Source organism: Narcine bancroftii, chromosome 1 (assembly GCF_036971445.1).
Source record: "Narcine bancroftii isolate sNarBan1 chromosome 1, sNarBan1.hap1, whole genome shotgun sequence".
Lineage (NCBI taxonomy): Eukaryota > Metazoa > Chordata > Chondrichthyes > Torpediniformes > Narcinidae > Narcine > Narcine bancroftii.
In genome coordinates this window covers 321,223,107-321,241,587 of record NC_091469.1, presented here as the reverse complement: position 1 = coordinate 321,241,587, position 18,481 = coordinate 321,223,107, and the positions used below count along the sequence as shown (strand labels likewise).

General features: G+C 40.5%; 1 protein-coding gene and 1 long non-coding RNA gene across 14 annotated transcripts in view; one reads left to right on the top strand and one right to left on the bottom strand.

Moving 5' to 3' along the window:
- ctnnd2b (catenin (cadherin-associated protein), delta 2b) overlaps positions 1-18,481 on the top strand; it is a 1,542,927-nt gene that overhangs the window by 426,651 nt on the left and 1,097,795 nt on the right. The window lies entirely within an intron of this gene.
- The window catches only part of LOC138747704 (uncharacterized), a 106,666-nt gene continuing 88,511 nt past the window's right edge, over positions 327-18,481 (bottom strand). Inside the window, exon 3 of one of the 2 annotated variants that reach the window (XR_011347642.1) lies at positions 327-390. This is a non-coding gene — a long non-coding RNA (uncharacterized lncRNA). Of the gene's footprint in view, positions 391-13,093; positions 13,282-18,481 lie in introns of those variants that run through there. The other variant, XR_011347640.1, reaches the window with a different exon arrangement.

Genomic DNA, 18,481 nt, shown 5'->3' with positions numbered 1-18,481 from the left:
GAGAAGGTTGGATGAGTACACGGATGTGAGGGGATTGGAGGGTTATGGGCAGGGAGTAGGTAGGTGGGACTAGTGGAGTTCACTTTAATCGGAGCAGACTAGAGGGGCCAAGATGACCTGTTACCGTACAGTAATTGCTATATGGTTGTTATATGTTTACTGTCATTTGTTGGCCGAAAAATAGGAAACGTTGAGTCAGAAAAGCGGATGGAGATTAGAACTGGTGAGGTGCCAGAATAATAATCTTGCTCTTAATGTCACCAAGGAGCTTATTTTTGATTTTAAGAAAGAGAGTTAAAGGGACAACCCACCTGTCCGCACTGATCGGACGGAGGTAGAGAGGGTCAGAAGCTTCACGTTCCTTGGAGTCCATATTTCAAAAGACTTCTCCTGGAGCCAACACATCAAGGCAATTGTTAAGAAGGCAGAACAACACCCATACTTTATAGAAGTCTGAGATTTATCGAAATCTATCACACGTGCCTAGGAATGCATAAGACTGCAGAGGGTAGGTCCATCTCTGACCTCCCATCCATTGAAGATAAGTTTCTCTGTCTCTCTCTTTTCCCCCCACCCCACACAAATATGCTGGAGAAACTCAGTAGGTCACACAGCATCCATAGGAAGTGAAAGGGCATGAGCCCTTCATCAGAAACCAATAAAACAGCGTGATTAATAAAGATTGGGGGAAAGTGGAGGAAGGGGGGAAGGGAGGAAGGATGTGGAAGGGGAGGCACGTAGGATAACAGGTGGGAGGGCAGAAGAGAAGGAAGCTAAGAAGTGATGGGGAGAGGACTAGCTCACTGACAGAAGAAGGAAGGGAAGGAGATAGCAAGTTGGATTAAAGGAGTCAGATGGATAGGGCACGAGAGATACTGGGTAGGGGGATTAACAGAAAGCGGAAGTAAGTGTTAATGCATCTGGCTGGAGATTGTTGAGATAGAATGGAGAGTGCTGTTCCTCCAATTAGCAGGCAGCCTTGATTTGGCAATATGTGAGGCCATGTTGGTGTGGCAGTAACGTGTGGAATTAAAATGGTTGGCTACTGGGAGGTCCTCACTGTTGCAGTATGCAGAGCAAAGGCGCTCAACGTGATTCTTCCAGTCTGCGTTCAGTCTTCCGACGTAGAGGATGCCACATCGGGAGCACCTGATGCAGTAAATTACACCCCCCCCCCCCCATAGATTCACGAGTGAAGGGTCGCTTCACTTGGAATGAGTGGGATGCTGAACAGTGGTGAGGAGGGAGGTGCATATGCAGCACTTATTGCACTCTCTCTTTTCTTTCTCTCTCTTCCTTTGTCTTTTCCTCCGTTTTGCTCTAAATTTCACATATATTACATCTTGTACATGAGCGTAATGTATATCCTGGCTTATTTCTTTAATGCATGGTGGACACTGTGTCTCCACCAGTTGACAAATCTAATCAGCACAGACTTTTGGCCTGCATTCTTTACCATTGCTGAGTACCATTGTTCAGTTCAATGCCATTGACTTCTCTCTTATTGTGGTTACATGGCCATTCCTTGAATTGGCTACGTACCGCACTTCTCTTGGTAACTATGGTTTTAACTATTGAAGGGACACCATTTTAAACCACACTAGCATGCTTAATAATATCCATGCATGTAGATACAGCAATGTTATCACAGTGTTTTAGAAAGGAACTACTTCTATAATCTTAATGAGCATATTTAACTTAAATATGACTGTTAATGATTTGCAGCACATTTAATGCATGTTAAAAAGCAGATTACAAGTACATTTTCTGGACATTATTGCATGATTAATATTAATTATTGACAGTCACTTTATGTTCATTTCAGCCACAAATTGCTGTGAGTTCCCATTGCCTCTGTGGCACTTTGAGAATGTGGTTTAAAGTTTTATGGCAGCTATTTACATGGATGTTTCACTGCCTTCTCTTTGTATACACAGTCTGTTGACTGACCAACACATGCAGGCAATTGGAGTCCGCATCAGGTGCCAGGGTAAACCAGAAGAAGACCGAGGTAATGCTCTTCGGTAACTGGCCTGACCAGACCGCCATCCCCTTCGCAATCAGATCTGACTACCTGAAGATGCTGGGGATCTGATTTAGAGGGACTGAAGCTTGCTCCAAATTGGTCAGGGCGGATCGCAAAGAACCACCAAAAATTGGGACTGTGGTCGTGTTGCTCCCTCTCGATAACAGGGAAGAACTTGGTCATCAGGGGCGAGGTACTCTCGTACTGCTGTGCATGGCGCAGGTGTGGCCCATCCCCTGCACCTGTGCCCAGGTGATTATCAGAGCAGTGTTCGGATTCATTTGGGGATCCAAAATGGACATGGTCAGAAGAAGCGCCATGTACAAGTCACTGGAAAATGGGGGCATGGTGTACCTGATGTGGCACTTATCCTGATGACCACCTTCGTGTGTGGAACCAAGGTACGAGGGCATTGTTACAAGCCCAAAGGACCCCAAAACCCAGCAGCAATAGACATTCACCAAGACAAGTGGTTTTTAATCAACTTTAAACATGAAAATAGAATCAAATTTTAACTTAACTCTGTACTTAACTACCCAAGTTAACCCCCTTCTAATTCTAAGCGCACGTGTATGTAATGTGTGTGTAAATTTAAGAAAAGTTCTTTGGTTCACAGTTGAATCTCACTTCTTCTTCCAAGTTCTCTGGATGCAGGCAATTCTTATACTGTGCACAGAATTTAACATGTATAAAGTTCACCAGGCTTTGGTGCTTGAAAGGTAAATATTTACCGCTCAGGAAGGTTCTTGTAGGGTTTGCAGAGAGAGGTTTGTTGTTCCAGGATTTCCACAACTGAGGTACCACCATTAGTCATCTCAATGTCTCGCTGATGAAACTTGCCCCATCAGGCTTTTCCAGATGGTAACTTCTTTCTTCAAGCTACCACCAAGTTCCATTCCTCTTATTCCAAGAGAAACATCAGACAGATAGCACTTCCAGCCATCCACTGCTTTGGAACTTTGTTTCCATCAGTTTCAACCAGCTCTTCCTGGCTTGCACTGTTCAACTGCTTTTCAGTATCACACCCTCAAAATATACGGTCCTTGGGACAACTGCAGTGGGCGGAGACCAACACCCACCTCTTTGTCAAATGCAGATCCGCAAGGAGGTTACGGAGAGGGATGCAGGGGGATCTGTCACAGTTCACCCCCAGCGGACTCCCTGATTTACAGACTATTCCCGGGACACAATCTGAATCTGACACCCAGAACTGCCGGAAGACCATCAACTTGATGAAGGACATCCTTTGGTCGGCACGAAACCTGTTGAGCTTTCAGCACACCGAGTTTTCGGTCTGGGTATGCTGCCAGCTGGCACGTTCAAGGCTGCAGAACTACGTGCTGAGGGACACGGTGAGGCTTGGTGCCACCAAGGCAAGGGCACTATGGGGGAGGAGTAGAATTTAGAGTCCCCCCCCCCTCCTTCAATCCTGTTACTGGGCTGACACTGAGGGGAAGCTCCTTTAACCAATGGAGAGGGAAAGCTCCTTTAACGAATGGAGAGGGAAAGCTCCTTTAACCAATGGAGAGGGGAAGCTCCTTTAACCAATGGAGAGGGGAAGCTCCTTTAACCAATGGAGAGGGGTGAAGAACAACAAAGAGCCACAGTGCTGCTAACAGAGCATGAACCTAAAATGTTCTGTCCTGGGATGATTATCACCATTTAAAAATTATTTGAGTTTTTTTTTCCTGTATTGTAAATAATTTACACGATACGATGGAAATGATTAATGTAAATTCATGAACAGTTTCATTCCTGTATTGTATATAATTAATTATGAATTTATCATGAATACAATACACTTTTTGGGGAAAAAAAAGCTATTTCCAAGGGACTCACTAGTATATACAGATTCATGCATTTCAATTCTCTCTTGAAAAGTTGCATTAGTCTTGGTGCATTAAACTGAAAACAGAATTTGCTGTTGATTTCCACTGCAATTAAAATAAAAGAGCAAGGCTTATTGAAAATGGGTAATCATACAGTGGCAGGAAGGACAACACATGATGACCATGATGTGTTATAATACCATTTTTACTTTTGCAATGAAACACTGCCTGGCAAGATTGTGGGATCAGAGCTGAAGAACAAGAGCACTTGTTCACAGACATCTGATCACAAACCCAACTGTTTTATCCATTAATTTATTATTAAATATACATTTCTGAATGCCTAAAATTCACCAAAGTGATTTATATTTTCACATTCCTGTGGGAATACAAAGTATTCACATGCTTGGTGGAAATATTATCTTCAGCAATAGAAAATTAATTATTTCTCCAATGGAAAATGTTTTGGAATAGACACACAACCAGACATGACACACATACAGAACAATCTAATATATATTTGTCCATGTAGGTCTGTTTGTCTGCTCTCCATGCAAATCAATATGGAGCACTCTAGAAATGTCCAAGTAGGTTCAGTAAGGGTAACATTTGATGCTGAATGTCATGACCACATTGAATTTAACCTTTAAGGTCATATGAAGTTTTTAAAAATTGAACTTGCACCAGAGTCACCTCAATTATTTACAGTGCTGTGCATCAATGTACATTCGGAAACCAAACCCAGTTCAATATGGGCCCAAAAAAGCAAAGCAACATTGGCCGGAGCTCTTCACAAGCCTGTAGAATGGGTCAAAGGGGAAAGCAAGAGAGCGAGCAGAGGGACATCAATCTCTCCCCACACTGTTGATGCTTTCAGATATGCAAGGACCAGGCAACGGGAAACAGAACAGCAGCGATACACCCATCTCAGTGCTCAGGCCTCCAGACAAACAAGGAGCAGGCAGCAGGAAACAGAAAAAATATATTTATGAAGAATTATCATGATTATTTTTGGATATTTTGTTTCAATCATCTAGTCAACAACAGAGGATTCCCACCCCAGGAAATGCTGGGTATCCTGCTTGTAATACATGTGAAGAAAAAGTATTTTTAATCTATAAAAATAAATAAATAAATATTGTTTTGTACAAATGAGAGTCTCAGATGGTTGGTGTGAGCAGTTTCTCTGGTCGTTCAGCATTCTCACTGACTGGGGGAAACATCCGTTCCTCAGTTTCGTACTACTCGCTCTGATGCTCCCCTATCTCTTCACAGATGGGAGCAGCTGAAAGATGCTGTGTGCAGGTTGGAAGGGGGCCTCGACAGTTTTGTATTTTGCATGCCCTCTTCAGACAACGATCCCGGTAGATCATTTCGATGGGAGTGAGTGAGACTCCAGTGATCCTCTCTGCAGCAAATGTACCACACTGTGATACATCCATTCACTTTTGGTAGAGCTCCTGTAGAAGGTTGGACGTAATGGTGGCCGGTGGCCTTGCCCGCTTCAGTCTTCTCAGGAAGTGCAGTCACTGTTGTTTCTTCCTGACAAGTGAGGAGATGTTGAGTGTCTACGATAGGTCATTAGTTAAGTGAACTCCAATGAACTTGGTGCTTTCCACTCCCTCTACTACAGAGTTGTTGATGTGTAGTGGAGGCTGGTCGTTCCTGGTCCTCCTGAAGTCCACGATCATCTTCTTTGACTTGTCCACGTTGAGATTCAGGTTGTTACTCACACAATATCACGAGATTTTCCACTTCTTCTCCATAGTGCGACTCATTGTTGTTTCTGATAAGGCCAACAACTGTTGTGTCATCTACAAACTTGATTGCACTGTTGGATCTGGTGATACAGTCGTGGGTCAGTAGTGTGAAGAGAGTTTTGGTGAGGGAGTTGTAGACCATAAACTGAAATTACTGAAGGCACAATCAACAGAAATGAGGAAAATGTAAATGATGAGCACAGAAAGTCTTGTGGTAAATACGCCAAAATGCTGAAGGAACTCAGCCAGTTTTTTCAGCATCTATAGTAGAGAAAATATATTGCCAATGTTTCGAGCCTGACCCCTTCTTCAAGGAATAAGCAGAGTATGAGACTTTTTCAGATTTCTGACCACGGGGGGAAGAATCCAGACCAACAAGAGGTGTTAATTGGATGTGAGAATTTATCACATTTGTGCGAAAGGAGACAGGGGATGGAGGGACAGAGCTGGGGGAAGAAGTGGTGGGGGAGGGGGTGGAGTGTTAACGAAACCCAGAGAGAGGTCACTCTGTATAGATCTTGTGCTCTTGTAGAATTGCTAGATGTTTGGAGGTAGAGAAGGGCAAATTATGATGTGCTCTTTCTCCCAAAGAGTAGAACTAATGTTCAATTAAAATAAAAGAAATCAGGAACATTAGAATCTTTGAGGTCAAAAATGTGATATTAACCGTACATCATCACACTACTAAACAAATCTTCCCCCCCCCCCCACCCCCCGCCTCCATAGGTACCGTTCCCTCCATGACTCTCTCATCCACTCATTCCTTCCCATCAATCACAACCCCCCCATCACTTTCCCCTGTGGCCACAGGAGGCACCACACTTATACTCACACCTCCTCCTTCACCACAGTCCAGGACCCCAAACAGGCCTTTCAAGTGAAGCAACATTTCACATGTACTGTTGGGAATTACCTACTGCATCTGATGCTCCCTTTCTGACCTTCTTTACATTGGAGAGATTGGAAGGTCATTTCGCTGAGCACCTTAGCTCTGTCCATATCAGTGACAGGAATCTCCCAGTGACCAAACACTTCAATGCTGTCCATGGCCTCATGTACTATCCCACAAAGATCACCTGTAAATTGGAGGAACAACACCTGATTTTCCATCTGGATGCTCTCCAACCAGATGGCATTCACATCGACTTCTCCGGTTTCTGCTAACCTACTCTCCTTCCCCCCCTCCCTTTCCTTTTCTCTCCTTTCCCTCAGCTCTCCCCCCTTCCCTCACTATTCACCCAGCCATCTCTCCTCCCCCTGCTTGATGCTGTGCCCTCCCTCCCTTCCCCATCTAATACCTCTTGCTTTTGGGACTGTGTTCCTCCCCCCGCATCTTTCGGTTCAGATACCTGCTGACAGTTTTCCATACCTTGATGAAGAGCACAAGCCTGAAATGTCAGTTATGTATCTTTATATTTGCTCTATAAAGGACACGGTTTGACCTGCTGAGTTTCTCCAGCGTTGTGTTTTTACTTTGGATAAAATGTTGGTCCTGTGTTTAAGAAGTATTGAGTTATCCTGCCCGGATGTGAACTGTGAACTGGTGCAGGACACCAGAAATGGGGAGAACATTCCCCCATTGAGGAGAAGCATAGGAGACAACCCGGTGACCACTGGCAGTGGGTCTGAAAGAGGCTCAGCGGCTGAAGGACCCACACCAGGCTGCAGGCTGCTGGAGATTGGCTCGTGGGAACCAGGTGTTGGAACCTAGATTCAAGAGGGCAAGGATTCCCGAAGAGCCTTGGGCATTGAAGGCTTCCTGATTGTATTGAAGGTTTGGATCTGGAGATCAGGCTGCTGATGGTTTGAAATGCAGTCTGTGAAGCTGCAGAGGTGGCGGGAGGTCTGGACATGAATCTACAGTCAATGACTGAAGGGATTCTCTTTTGTTTCTCTTGCTCCTATTGTTAGGGGGCGCTAGGCAATGCTCACAGCAGCAGTCAAGAGTTATCATATATTCAGGTATATAATCTTTTATCCAAAATTCAGAAAACCAAAACCTCCAAAGGCTGAACATTTTTTCATTGGATGTCATCTGCACACCAAAGCTCACGTTTAGTGCCAAACGTAACCCGACGCAACCCAGCACCATGTCTCAGTGCTGGTAATTTTATAGTCTATCTCACCCCCCCCCCCAACCAATCCAGAGACCTTTCTTGTCAGGGCCTATGGCAAGGGTGACCAATGCATCAAAACAAACGGCAACCAGGAGGTTTCATGAAAGCTGGCTTCGGTGGCCGCCATGTTGTCTTCGGCATTGTACAACTCTGAGCGAACGCTAGGACCAGGAAGGAGGACAAGTGTAATGAGCATGGGGAGCAGCAGCACTCAGCGGAGGGGGAAGGGCCACCGCCCCAATTACTTCACACACTGCTGTAACTATCATTCTATTATCCGAAAATTTCCGAATTCCAAAAAGTGTCTGGTCCCAAGGGCTTCGGATGAAAGATTGTCCACCAGTAGTACTTTTTCTATTATTACTTGACAACAAAAAGGAATATTTTAACCTTTCCTTGGTCCTGTTTGTGGTGGCAGCATCATTTTGCAGCCTCTTGAAATCTCATGTTAGTTTGGTTTTAATTGAACTTGTAACAATAAGATCAAGGTAAATTGGACCTGTGAGAAGATAACTGGGAGATATTAGTCATGGATAACACCCGGAAATACATTTCATTTGACATCATTTGTTTGGCCATTTGCAGAACCTAGCTACATATACATGAAAAAAAATTTTGTTTCTATGCATTGCAAACAAAAAACTGATAAGGAAATGCAAAATAAAAATGAGGCCAGTGGTAGAAATTGATGTGAACCAACATTCACGATATAGACGACACTTTCCCTTTTCTAATATCTCCTAATTTCAAAGTATCATCTTCCAAAGCATTAGCTGCAATATCCCAATTTTGATCTCTTTAATCCAACAAATCAAACTCTGTGGATGATATTCCATGTAGTTTTAATTCGTTGGTAGAACAGATTGACCACCGCCAGTGGGCTGATAACGCCTCAAACCGTGCATCTTGGCACCTCACAGTTTGGCGGGCAGCAACCTCCTTTGAAGAAGACCACAGAGCCCACCTCACTGACAAAAGGCAAAGGAGAAAAAACCCAACACCCAACCCCAACCAACCAATTTTCCCCTGCAACCGCTGCAATCGTGTCTGCCTGTCCCGCATCGGACTTGTCAGCCACAAACGAGCCTGCAGCTGACGTGGACTTTTTACCCCCTCCATAAATCTTCGTCCGCGAAGCCAAGCCAAAGAGAAAGAAGAGAACAGATAAACATTTTGCATCACTTCGCCACAAGACTTTCATAACGGTGAATAACAAAGCATTTACTGTACAAAGAAAGTCCTTTAGACACTAATTACAAAAGCATTAACTAAAAGGTGCTATAAAACACAAAGATCTATAAACAGACTCAAATTTTGAGAAAGACTCAAACTTCAAGAGAGACAAAACGAAGAAAAAATTCTTGTGCTCATACTGCCTCCACATCTTGTAGAATGAGAGCAAGCCATTAGCCTGGGTGGATATTACAATACATTACATTATAGTGTTATGAGCCCAGAGGCCCCAAAACCCAGCATCAATAGATATTCACCAAGACAAATGGTTACTTAAACAAAAGTTGCTTTTAATTATCTTCAAACATGAAAACAGAAACACACTTTAACTTAACTAACCTAACTTAACTCTCTTCTAATTTTAAGCGCACATGTATGTAATGAGTATGTAAATTCAGAAAAGTTCTTTGGTTCACAGTCCAATCTCACTTCGCATTTCTCCAAGTTCACTAGTTGCAGGTAATTTTTATACTGTGCACAGAATTTAACATTTATAAAGTTCACCAGGCTTTGGTGCTTGAAAGGTAAATGGTTACTGCTGAGAAAGGTTATTGTCAGTTTTCAGAGAGAGATTTGTTGTTCCAGGACATCCACAACAGATGTATTTCCATCAGCCACTCGTGTCATGCTGACGAAACTAGCTCCTTCAGGTTTCTTCAGATGATAACCTCTTTCTTTCAGGTCACCACAGAATTTCTTTTTGTTTCCCTTATTCCAAGTGAAACATTAGACCCCCTTAGAACAACAAGTTATCTTCCAGACAATCTGCAGCTTCAACAAGATCTTTCACCTGTTGCATTTTGTAAGCAACAATCCATTAGTGAAGTCTCTTGAGCATTTTTCAAAGCTCTTACAAAAGCTGTGGAGCTGAAATGTCTAGCATGGGGCAGAGCTCCAGTATTTTAAATAAGATTTGTTTTAAAGTGTTTGTATGTGACCTACTCTAATAAACCTCTCACAGTTTATCTCCCGAAAACATATCTATGTACACTGTCACAATAGTCACTATGGTAACACTACAAACAATACTTTTGCTTAAAGAGACAGGCACAAAATTAACAGAATCAAAAACACAAGGTTTTAACCTTTACACATGCTGCCTTGTGACCAATGTTAATGTGGAATCAGTAGGCACTTTGACACAGCCACTGAACCGCAAAAAATTTCTGCTCAAGTGGCAGTGTAAAAATGTCGGGATGGAATTTTTCATGCAAATTCCATCCCATAATTTTTCCACTCATACCCCTACACATTTTTACGGAGCAGTTGTAGAGCAAATTGACCACAGCCATGCTGTAAGAAACAGACCTAATGAATTCTGTGACAGATTATGTTGTATTTTGTATAGATATGTTTTAAAGGAGATAAATTCTGGCAGGTTTTTTAGTTTAGGTCACATACAGATACAAACACTTCAAAACAGATTTCTTTTAAAATGCCAAAGTCTTGCTCAAGTCAGACTGTCCAGGCTCGAGTGCCTATAGAGACTTCACAAGTAGGTGTTAATTGGACATGCTGTGGAGTCATGGATTATTGTCTTAGAAAGGAACAGAGAAGGAACTCAGAAGATTGGGTCTGGAGCCGCAGTCTGTCTGAGTGCAGTTGTCGGTTGAGAGAGAGAGCGCACTATAATTCAGCAATAGCAGCTGGGACTGGAACAGGACAAGCTGGCAAGCTTGTGGAAAAGCCCCATTTTGAAGACAAGTTCTGAGTTCAGCCTGGTCAAAGCCCTTGTGGTCCATACAAGAAGAGAGGACTGACTGCATAATGTTTCACTTGAAATAAGGGAAACAAAAAGGAACTCTGTGGTGACCTGAAAGAAATAGGTTATCATGTGGAAAACCCTGTTGGGGCAAGTTTCTTCAGCAAGACACTGAAGTGGCTGATTTGAAGGAATCAGTTGTGGGTGTCCAATGAGCAACAAATCTCTCTCTGAAAACTGACCAGAACCTTCCTAAGCAGTAATCATTTACCTTTCATGCACCAAAGCCTGGTGAACTTTATAAATGTTAAATTCTGTGCACAGTATAAGAATTTCCTGATATCAGTGAACTTGGAGGAGTGAGAAGTGAGATTGGACTGTGAATCAAAGAACTTTTCTGAACTTACACACACATTACATACATGTGTGCTTAGAATGAGAAGGGGGTTAACTTAATAGTAATAAGTTAAAGTTTGATCCTGCTTTCATGTTTGAAGATAATTAAAAGCAACATTTGTTTAACTAACCATTTGTCTTGGTGAATTTCTATTGCTGCTGGGTTTTGTGGTCCTCTGGGCTCATAACAAAATGACGTTCCCCCTCCAACAAACTCCACCACACAGTAAGGCTATGTAAAAGTGCCCCTGTGAAAGCGACCACATCAAGACACGCCGGAGCTAAATATGCTTACTTTTGTTCGGAATAATTCCAAAGTTTCTGTGTAAAAATGCCAGAGGGAGGCAAAGGAATCTACTTCTTTGAAAACTTTTGTCAGTCAAGAACCTTGGTTGCTGAGAGAGCTTATAAGAAGCTCTTGCATGCCAACCCCTGTGAGTATATTTCTTTCCCACACACTAGTCTGTCATCTTCTTCTCTCCATTAATTTTAATGCGCAACTAATTGGAAAAATAAAATATTGAAGCTTTTTATGCCATCTCCCACTACTTTCTTTCTATCCAATATCTATAGGACAGCACTGTTAGTATAAAGGTCAGTGTAAAGCTATTGCAGCACCATCGCCCCAGTTATGAATCCACTGCTGTCTGCACAGAGTCTGTACGTTCTTCTTGTGTCTTCATTGGTTTTACCCGGCTGCTCCAGTTTCCTCACAACCCTCAAAACGTCTGGAGTCGGATCTTAATTTGGGTGAAATTGAGCAGCACAGGCTTAAGTCGGCGAAATTGGCTTCTACCCTGCTGTCAATAATATTTGGCATTTCGATTTCAATCAAAGGAAGAGGTACATTTATCCATCAGCCCGCGTGGGCATCCTCTGTGAAGTTGAGCTCATTCAGATGTTTCTGCTTATCCTCCATTCATCCACCACTCCTCTGTTCACAGTAATGCCCTGATTTAATAAATCTCATCCCTATATTCCCATTACTCAATGGTCTCACCACACCCTAACTGTTCACTTCACCTTGTTCGGAAACTTTGAGACATCTCTTTTCTCCTCTGACTTCCCTTCATTTTTCCTGGCCCTTTATGTCCAACTTTGCTTTCAGGTACAGTGTGGGCTCATTTTGACACGATCATTGGGGTTCATAAAATGCTGTCGTGAAGAAAATCAGGGTTGCGCTAAATCAGGGTTTCACTGTGCATGTATACACACAGTATATAGGTTGATTCGGAGTTGGAGAATGGTAGGGGATAGTTTGACAATTGCAACAGATTACCAAAGGACAGGGATTTGAGGCATCTCTGAGTGGCACTGACACATTGGTGGGGCCAGGGCTGGGACCTGCTGTGGGTGGGTGGGGGAGGAACAGGGAACCCAAATCCACCGGGGTGGAGGGTATCTGCTGTGGCGGCTCCGAGCTGATTCAACCTCTTTGTCTGTTGAACTCGAACCGCATTGTGCAAACCTTCCAACTGCCAGGTTGGCCAAAGTGGAGTTTGCTGTGATGTTAGTGTCAGAACGTCCTTCATCCCCAATATTTCACTCTCACTTGGAGAGTCTCCACAAAGTTTTTACTCCCAGAGATGTCTTTAAACTGTTGCGTGATTTATTCCCGCCTTAAAAAATATTCGTTTGATCCACTGAGTATGCTGGTCATCTTGCAAAAACAAGATAAATGTTACTTTCCGTAATCTTTTAGACGCGCCACTTCTCATCATCCACTTTTGGTGCATGCGCCATAGTTTGGCCATCCATGGTACCGCATCTTCTAAAATGGGCTCGTTTAACATCCTATCTCAAAGAATAGAGCACAGACATTAAGCGGTCCAACGACTCATTGTGTTATATCCAAATTCGCATAAAATTGGGGTATCCCTGTACAGTAAAAGCCATTATCCGAAATTCATACATCCGGCAAAGCGATTGCAGAAAATAAATAGGTAAAAAATATGGGAGTTTAAAATCCCCATAGGTACCAGATACCAGTGGTTTTATTGTGCCTGGGTCCTAAGCAATGAGACTCTCGCTTCCCCACGTGAAATCCCCCTTGTCCTTCACCTCTCAACAACTGTGTTCTCCTTTAAGACATTGAGCCCAACATTTTCCTTGACTTGCCAAAAGTTGCATTCTTTTACTCTTTCTTCTTAGCTTTGGATTTTCCAACGTCAGGGCGGAGGTGCTAAAATCTTGCTGTCAGTCGGTAACGTGGAATTACCTATGAAAGAATTGAATCGTTGATTACCTTTCCAGTGAGAAATTGCCTCTACCAATGACAGAACTATTTGCAATAATCCAGTATTTTTGCTGAGAGTTCAAATGCTTTCATGCCTACATTTTTTAATTTTGGAAGCCTGATGGAGGGGCAGGGCCATTTCAACGCAAGAAAAGTTTGACAAAAGTATGGTAAATGGCCATTGAAACCATATTAATATTTAAAGTTAGACATACAGCAGGGTAACAGGTCTTTGCAGCCCATAAGCCCGTGCTCCCTAAATATCCCCATACATTTTGGAGGGTGGGAGGAAACCAGAGAACCTGAAGGAAACCCACGCAGACACGGCAGAATGTACAAACTCCTTACTGAAAGAGTGGCATTCCAACACCTGTCCCAATGGATGGCGCTGTAACAGTGTTGGGCTAACATGCTACGCTGACCGTGCCACCCTTTAAAAATATTTTTAGATTTAAGCACACAGAACGGTAACAGGCCCTTTCATCCCACGAGCCCATGCCACCCAATTTCACCCGATTGACCCCAAACCCCCCAGTATGTTTTGAATAGTGGGAGGAACCTGGAGCCCCCCAGGGAAACCCATGCAGACACGGGGAGAACATACAAACTCCTTACAGACAGCACGGGATTCTAATCAATCTTTACATATACAGCATGACATGCTGAGTATTCCTAGCATTTTCTTATTTCAGGTAAATGTTGCCCTTTTTAGTCTTAAATACGTATCATGGTGATACATTGACCTCACTTCTAAAGATCAGTTCAGAGGAGGTGAATTTCAGAAGCAGAATTCAATAAATCTTCACCATTTCATTGAAAATGCTATGCATTCAATAGAATTAATTTCCATACTGCAACTTCTGCTCTACATAAATAAAGATTAAATGTTACCACCACTTTCCATTTTAATTCAAAATACCAACATCTGCATTTGTTTTAATTTTAATCTCAGCTAGTTTCTGACCAAGAATTACAGAGTATAAACTTTGCATTTGGCTGTTTTAGATTGTTTGAATCTAATTCTTTCATGCATAATGTGCTGTGGATAATTTTTAAATGAGTGAGTCAGGGTGAGTCAATTAATTAAGTGAGTCAGTAAAAATACACTGGAGAAACACACCGATCTCGCAGCTAGCTGAGTCACCCCATTCTAAGGCTGTTTGATACCTGCAGAATTCATCTACTGTAAAGTTATTTCTGAATATTTTATTTAAATATTTTCCATACATGTAGCGATAATATTTATATAATAATATAGATTTCAAAAGAACAAAAATCAAGTTACATACATGATGGTTTTCACCCATCTTGCAAACCCCACCCCAACTTCCCTCTCAAAAAATAATATATTTACTATAAATTTATAAGTCAAAAAAGAAAAAAGAGAATAAAAAGAAAAATAGAGAGTATTTTTAGATTGCATAGAGAAGCATCATCTGGCACGCATCTCCAAATTTTTTATAACCACTTAGAGGAGAATCTTGCAGGTCTGGATGCATAGGAAGGATACCATAACAAATTTAATCCATTATTTGGTTGCACGGGTACCAAATTTGTATGAACATAGAATATTTGTTTCTCAAATGATATGTAATTTTTTAAGGAATACAACTTTGAATCTCTGCAACCCACCTTAACATACCCAAAGATGTATCAGACTTCCAAGTAACCGCAATACATTTCCTTATGATTGCTAAAGCTAACTTAAAAACTGATCATTTTAATTTCATTCTTGTACCTTCAATATTCCCTAATAAAAATATATCAGGACTTTGTGGAAAAACAATTATTGTAACTTGTTCCAAAAAATTCTGTTATTCTGTCCAAAAAGGCCTTACACTGGGACAAGACCAAGTTGAATGTAAAAAAGATCCTACATCTGCACCACATCTAAAACATTGATCAGGTCAGTCTTGCTTCAAACTGTTCCATTTCTGTGATGCAAGATATAACTGTTGTAAAAAAAATAGGCTGGACTAATCTATATGTAACATTAATAGTATTAGTCATACAATCCTTACATCAATCTTCCCATTTTTGTTGATCACTTATAATATTCAAATCTGTTTCCCATCTCTGTTCAAACCTATGAAGTCCTTCTTTGGAAATTCCTGCTTCTAAAAATGAATATTAATTATTAATATCAGATATTATAAATATCATAGATATTAATTTTTTAACAATTCCTGTCTTAATAAGAAGTTATTTTTCGGTACAACTCGGTAAAAACATGGTCGATCCAAGCTTATCCCCAAAATATGCTCTTAATTGAAATTAACAAAAAAGAAAGAGTATAATGTGGTATTATTTACTCAGTTGCTCTCCTGACATTAATTGACACTTTTCATAACAATCTTCAACGTTTACAATCCCCTTACAAGACCAAAATTCAAAAATTGATTATCCCTTGGAAAGCGAAAAGGGGATTTTGAATCAATGGCATTTTAGGTGATATAGACCCCCTTACACCAATATCATCATTGATTTTATTCCAAATATTAATTAATGTTTCAATAATGGTGTCTCCATATCAGCAACCATCAATTTTGGCTGCCACTTGCATATAAATTCTTCTGCTCTCTTCTCTCCAACTTTGTTCAGTTCTATATTAAGCCATGCCAGCTTTTCATTTTCAAAAAAAAGAAGCAAGAAATCTCATTTGTGCAGCTCAATAATAATTTCTAAAATTAGGGAACTGTAGACCTCCAAGTTCATATTTCCATATTAATTTCTTTATGGAGACTCTTGACATTCTGCCCTGCCATAAAAATTTCTTTACTTGTTTACTTAATTCTTGAAAACTTTTTTTGGAGTTATTAAAATAGGTAATGTTTGGAAAAGATATTGTATTCTTGGAAATATATTCATCTTTTTACAGTTAGCCCTTCCAACTAAAGTTATAGATATAGATGACACTTTCCTTATTCTAATATTTCCTAATTTCAAAGTATAATTTTCCGAAGTGTGAGCTGCGATATCCCAAATATCAACCTCTTTAATCCAAAAAATCAAACTCTGTGGTTGCTACTTTATGTAGTTTTAATTCGTTGATTGAACAGATAAACATTTTGTATAGCTTCACCACAAGACTTTCGTAGTGCCATTTACTATATCGTGATAGTCCTTTAGACTCTAATTACTTAAAAGTTGTCATAACAAAAGCAATAACTAAAGTCTGCTATAAAAATACAAAGATATATTGAGATACAAAAGGTATATAAAGAGATACAAAAAATTTAAAGAAAAATTTCTCATGCTCACGATTCCTTCACATCTTGTAGAAAAAGAGTAAATCGTTACCCTGAGGATACTATGACATATTGCATCATAGTCACTGTGCTAATGCTACAAACAAAAGTTCTCTTACAGAAACAGACACACATTAACTAAGAATCAAAAACACAAGGTTTTAATCTTTACAATAAGTAAATTGAACTTTTCCAAATCTTCTTCAATCTTTTTAAGATTACAAGACCATTTTAATTCAATTTATACAAATTCTTCAAATTTCTATCTGTACATATACATAAATATTTGAACTGAGTGTCCCTTTGACATTGAGTGTAATCACCTTCCATTAAGGGCAAAATTTCATTTTTATTCCAATTTATTTTACACCCCGAAACTTCTCCATATTCTTCCAAATTGAACATATAATCTTTGTAAAGATATCTCAGAGTCACTCAAATAAAACATCTTCTGCAAATAAACCAAAGTTATGTTCTTCTTGACCCTATCCTGAAATCTTAATTTGTAAATCAAAAAGAATTGCTTGGGAAATCGGTTCGATAGATAAAATAAATAAAGATGGGGATAAAGGACATCCTTGTGTATTAGATCTTGCCAATTTAAATGAAGTGGCTACTTGTCCATTAGTTACTACTTTAGCTTTAAGATTATTATATAATACTCTAATCCAAATTTTAAAATTAATTTCAAATCAAAATGTCTTCAACACCTTAAATTAAAAAAAAACATTCCAATCTATTAAATGCTTTTTTTGCATCCAAATCCACTGTCATACTCAACTCGCCTCTTTTTTTCCCTTCAAATGAATTATACTAAGCAATCGAGCTACATTTTCTGATGATTATCTCAGGTAGACCCTTTCAAGTCTTAAATACATATTATGGTGATACATTGACTTCACTTCCAAAGTTCACTTCAGAGGAGGTGAATTTCCGAAGCAAAATTCAATGTCTTCCACCATTTCATTGAAAATGCTATGCATTCAATGGAGATGTTACCACCACATGCCATTTTAATTCAAATGAGCAACATCTGCAGTTGTTTTAATTTTCATCTCAGCCAGTTTCTGTCCAAGAATTTCAGAGTATAAACTTTGCATTTGGCTGTTTTAGATTGTTTGATTCTTTCGTACATAATGTGCTGTGGATAATTTTAAAATGAGTGAGTCAGTAGTGAGTCAATTTATTAAGTGAGTCAGTAAAAATACACTGGAGAAACATATCGGTCTTGTAGCTGAGTCACCCCATTCTAGGGCTGTCTGATGCCTGCAGAAATTCATCTACGGAAAAGTTTACCTCTATCTACCAATATATTTTCATGGCCATCAATTGATTAATACTATAATTTCTCAACAGAAAAACAATTAAATTCCATTTAGTTTGTTTTTCTACAACTCCTGTAGCAGTGAAAAAAACATAACAAGAGTATTGCATGATTATCACCAGTAATGCGAGGGTTTATTCACCAGCCATGGAGTCTTCAAATCAAAATGCAGTTCAGGATCAATCACACTGGTTGACTCGAAGTCCCATATCAGCCAAACCCTTGTTGGATTTCCATCCTTGAAGGACATGACTTGGGCAACAGGTTTTACAATCACGGTTCCTAAAAACTGTTATTATTTTAAATTCCAAATGTATTTGATATTTTTCCATTTAAAATTCCCCTCATCATGGTGGGATTTAAACTTGCATCTTTGGATCTGTGTTCTGGATGTCTCCCTTGACAACCCCTTCTGTGAGTGTTCCCAATATGGTCACATCTTGCTTGTATACTTCCCATTCAGGTTTCTCATCTCAGTGCCTGCAGGTCAGTGCTTTGTGGCTTAACGTCTGTTGTCTCCCTCTGCGTCTTCCACCAAAACATCCATCACCTGTGCACACAAACCTCCTGCAAGTATAGGCTTGTTGGACTTGGTTTTGCCAATACTTTA